Source organism: Pinus tabuliformis, chromosome 1_2 (genome assembly GCF_031772625.1).
Source record: "Pinus tabuliformis cultivar Carrire ecotype Pingquan chromosome 1_2, CPIR1, whole genome shotgun sequence".
Classification (NCBI taxonomy): domain Eukaryota; kingdom Viridiplantae; phylum Streptophyta; class Pinopsida; order Pinales; family Pinaceae; genus Pinus; species Pinus tabuliformis.
In genome coordinates, this window is record NC_142298.1 from 865,088,777 (window position 1) to 865,094,406 (window position 5,630).

Consider the following 5,630-nt stretch of genomic DNA (forward strand, 5'->3'; position numbering starts at 1 on the left):
ATTCACCAAGAATACTCTGCCTCTTTTACAAAATGATTTTTACACTGCTGTGTAAAATCTTCATTCACTGCTGTAAAATAAATTTACATGGATTTACTGCTGTAAAAGAGATTTTACATTTACCACTTCTTGTTTCCCACTGCTGTGCATATCACAAAAATAAAATACAAAGACATACAAAAACTCTCATACTTCTTCTACACATTGTTGTGCGATATTCACTCCTTGCATAAAAAAATCAACACATAACAGCCCTCAAATACATATGCGTTCCCATTAATTTTTCCAGCTTGCACTGTTGTGAAAAATTAATTCCTTGCTTCATAAAAGTAATTGCATGCTGCTCCCTGCTCTTTCGCTGCTGCGCCTACCTCTCTCCCGTGTGCAACAATACAACCACACGAGCACTGCTGTGTAAAAAACTTTTGGATTTAAGACGCGTGAGTTTTTCATATTACAAAATGGTCAACTACAAAATAAATACATGACGTATATAATAACCTAAAACCATTACCTACACCTATGACAATGCATTAATAAAAGGTATGGTCAACCAAACTTAAGTTTTACTCCACGCTATGTAATTAATGCAAGCTTGTACGCAGGTAGGAGCGATGGATGGCGGATATCGATTAGGCAGATCGGACGGCGGTGGAGAATTTCGGGAACCATTACATGACTGACCATTACGTCCCGAAATATTACATATGATGACGTATAGGGAGGAACACGTGCCCAAATTTGATTGCATCGGGCTCGATCATACGGAAACTGCCTTCGCCGGAAAGTGGTCCGAAAAGTTTCAGGCGGGTTTGCTGAGCGGTATCGGGCGTTGTACGTCTGCGTTGAAATTACATATTCAACACTCCCCTTTAATTTCAACTGCTGGGCATTCAGTCATACCCAGACACTTCCTCAAAAATTCAAAGCTTTTCTGATCCAATGGCTTTGTCAAAATGTCTGGAACCTGTTCTTGAGTCCTGCAATGTTCTAGGACAATTTCTCCATTGTTCACCAATTCTCTGATGTAGTGAAACCTTGTATCAATGTGTTTCGTTCTCTTATGAAACACTGAATTATTTGACAATGCAATAGCTGAGCTATTGTCACAAAATATCACTGTCGTTTTTGCCTGCTCTTGGCCTAAGCTCCTCAACATTCTTCTCATCCACGCTGCTTGACATGTTGCTGCTGTAGCTGCCACATATTCAGCCTCTACTGTAGACAGTGCTACAATGGACTGCTTCTTAGAAGCCCATGAAATGGCTCTTGAACCCATATGGAAAACATAACCGAAAGTGCTTTTCCGATCATCTACACTTCCAACCCAATCACTATCAGTGTATCAAACCAAATATGAATGTTATGAGAGATTATATAAAATTCCAAACATTTTGGTACCTTTGACATACCTCAAAATTCTTTTTGCTACCTGCCAATGTGCCTCCTGTGGCCTCTCCATAAATCTGCAAATTAAACTAACAACATACATAATGTCAGGCCTAGTTGCTGTTAAATAAATAAGGCTGCCAACAATACTCTTGTACAAACTAGGATCAAAATCCTTGCTGCTGTCCTCTCTACTGAGTTTTAATCCCATTACTCTGGGAGTGATCGCTGCCTTGCACTCTTGCATGTTAAATCTGCCCAATACTTGATTTACATATCTTGCTTGTGAGATAAATTTCCCTTTTCATTTTGATCTACTTCTATGCCTAAGAAGTATCTCAACAAACCCATGTCAGTCATTTCAAATTCCTCCTTCATGACTGATTTAAAATTCTCAATGAGCTGATCATCATTACCTGTGAAAATAACATCATCAATATATAAGACAACAATTAAAATTTTACCATCTTTTTCTTTGATGTAGATGGTGGGTTCTCCTTCACACTTGTCAAATTCATTATCCAATAGATAAGAATCTATCCTGCTGTACCATGCTCTTGGCGCTTGCTTCAACCCATAAAGAGCTTTCTTCAATTTGCACACTTTGTGCTCTTCACCTTTCTTCTCATAGCCTAGAGGCTGTTCAACATAAACCTCTTCCTTTAACACTCCATTTAGGAATGCTGACTTCACGTCCATTTGGTAAACTTTCCACTTGTTTTGAGCTACTATGGACAGCACTGCTTTCACGGTTTCCATTCTTGCAACCGGGGCGAAAGTCTCCTCATAATCTCTTCCATACTGCTGTTTGTACCCTTTGACAACCAGCCTTGCCTTGTGTCTTTCTATTTTACCTTCAGCATTGCTCTTAGTCTTGTAAACCCATTTGACTCCAATGACTTCTTTGCCTTTTGGTAGCTCAACCAAATCCCATGTTTTGTTTCTCTCTATGGCACTCATCTCCTCATCCATAGCTTCTATCCATTTCCTATCTTTAATTTCATCCTCGAAATGAATAGGATCATCAACATGACAATACAATGCAAATAAGGAATTCATTCCTTCATCATAAATGTCACTTAGATTTCTAAATTTCTTACCTCTTTCATTTGGTGTGCAAGTGCTTGAAGAGGCACTAGAATTTCCTCCTTGTGGTGTGCTTGGAGAAGCACTCTCATTTATCCTCAATGGTGTCCCTTGATGTCCTTCTGTTGGCGCTGCTGTTTGGGGATGCATTTCAGCCACCTCCTCATCATCTTCATCATGAGACAAATAGTTTTTAACATTAATTGTCTTCTCTATGCTTCCATCCCAAGCTTCCTCTTCAATGAATTGAACATCTCTGCTGACAAAAAATTTCTTGGTAGATGGGATATACAACCTGTAAACTTTGGATTCCTCACTGTATCCAATGAAGATGCATTTCTCCCCTTTGTTGTCCAACTTCCTCCTTAGCTGATCTGGTATGTGTGCATAGGCCACACATCCAAAAACTTTCATGTGGGTGACTCCTTGCTTTCTCCCACTCCATGCTTCTTCCGACACTTTGTTCAACACTGCTTTTGTAGGACACATGTTCAAAACATACACTGCACAATTTACAGCTTCAGCCCAATAATCATTTGGCAAATCCTTTGCCTTCAACATGCTCCTCGCCATATCCATGATGGTCCTATTCTTCCTTTCAGCAACTCCATTTTGCTGTGGGGTGTACCTTGGTGTAAACTGTTTATGAATTCCATTTTCTCTACAAAAACGTAGAAACTCCTTGGAGATATACTCACCTCCTCTATCAGTTCTCAAAACTTTTATATGCAGCCCGCTTTGGTTTTCCACAAGTGCTTTGAAATTTCTAAAATTTTCAAACACTTCACTTTTGTTTTTAATGAAATATACCCAAGTTTTTCTTGTAAAGTCATCAATAAATGTTAGGAAATATTGGTTGCCTGCTAATGATGGAGCTTGCATCGGTCCACATAAATCTGAGTGGATGATTTCTAACGGTGCCTTTGCCCTTATGCTCTTCCCTGATGGAAAACTTTCTCTATGTTGTTTCCCCAAAATGAAACTTTCACAAAGGTTGTCTGGTTTCTCTATCAATGGTAGTCCTCTTACCATTCCTTTCTTACTGAACAAATTTAGACCTCCAAAATTGAGATGTCCAAATGTCAAGTGCCACAACCAATTTTCATCCTTTGGCACGCTTTGGAAAGCTTCTTGGGTAACTGCTGCAATTTCATTTTTGTTTTTCAAATCTGCCCTGATCCTGAGAGGGAACATCATGTTCCTTGTCATTTTTACTTCAGCAATGCATCTTTCGCTGGGTACTATATCCATGATGGTGCACACATCATTCACAAAGAAAACATTGTACCCCTTTTGAACAAGCTGTCCAATATTCAAGAGGTTACATCTCATTCCGAGGACATAGTAGACATCTGCTATGGTTTTCCTTTCTCCTTGCTTTGTAAATAATTTTACCTCTCCTTTTCCCATAACAGAAATTTTGCTATCAGTTCTTAGTGTGACTTCTGATTTCATATTCTGATCTAGAGCAGAAAAGAGGGCTATGTTTCCTGTCATATGGTTGCTGCAACCTAAGTCTAAAAACCATATGTCTTCACTTTTTTTTTCAGCCATGTTACAAGCTAACAACACATTATCTCGACTGCTGTTTTCTCTAGTGACATTTGCATTTGATCTATTGTTCATATCATGCTGCTTCTTCCTACATTCACTGGCATAATGCCCATATTTTTTACAATAATAGCATTGGACATTGGATTTTTCATACCTTTGTCCTTGAGCATGATGTTGTCCTCTTTGTTGGCTGCTGCCTTGGCCTTGGTTCTGATTTGGATTGCTGCCTCTTCCTTGAGAATTTACTTGGTTGTTCCTTCCACCTCTGTTTTGACTTCTACCTCTTTCTCTCTTGTTTCCTCTGCCTTGACCTCTTCCTCTTCCAAAGGACATCTGGGTCTTGAAGGCTTGCTCTAGAGATGAGTTTTCATTTCTACTCAACCTCTGCTCATGTGTTATCAGTGATGCATGAAGCTCATCAACTGAAAAGTTTGAGAGATCCTTTGTCTCTTCAATGGTGGTGACAATCGCATCAAACTTTGAGGGTAAGACCCTCAATATTTTCTCCACAATCCTCCTTTCTTCAATGGTTTCTCCATGAGTCCTCATCTGTGTGACCAAACCAATCACATGTGTGAAGAATGAGTCAATATTATCTGACTCCTTCATGCTCAGATTCTCAAAATCTTTTCTCAACAATTGTAGTTTTGCTGTCTTCACTCTCTCCATGCCTTGATAGGTCGTCTTGAGGGTTTGCCATGCTTCATTTTCTGTCTTAGCTGCTGCTAACCTTGGAAACACACTCTGGTCTACTGCTAGATACAACAACACACGGGCTTTTGAATCCTTCTTCCTATTGCTCTTCAGCAGATCCTTCTCTGCTGGAGTTAATCTATTAAACTCATTTTCATCTACTGGTTCTTCAAAACCATCTTCAACTATTTCCCATAAATCTTGAGAGGCAAACATGGCACTCATAGTTATTGCCCAATAGTCATAGTTTTTCCCATTGTACTGTGGGAGCTGGGTATTAAACATACCCATGCTAGTGCTTGTGCTAGCCATTCCTTGACTGTGTATTTAAAACAGTGACTGTCTCTTCAGCAGTAACAAAAAGAAAACTTTGAGGAATACCTGAATCTTTTGTTGACTGTGTCTTCACTCTGCTGGAGAAGATTTACTGTTGCAACAAAAGACTCCTCCTTTCAGCTTCTTGAACACCTTCAAAGAGCCTAAGCCTGCTCTGATACCACTGTTGGGGATTTTTCTGGTAAAATCCCAAAAACACACAAATAAAACTGAAACTCAACACACAGAGACAATGCTCTGTTTTCTTTGCTCCACAGGATCTTTTGTGCACAGGGAAGGTTTAAAAAAATGACTGAGAACAGAGTTTTACATACCCAGAAAAGGATTTCTATTCATTAAAACAAAATGTCTGTTACAAACTTCATCCTCTTTGCTGAGAGGGATTCACCAAGAATACTCTGCCTCTTTTACAAAATGATTTTTACACTGCTGTGTAAAATCTTCATTCACTGCTGTAAAATAAATTTACATAGATTTACTGCTGTAAAAGAGCTTTTACATTTACCACTTCTTGTTTCCCACTGCTGTGCATATCACAAAAATAAAATACAAAGACATACAAAAACTCTCAC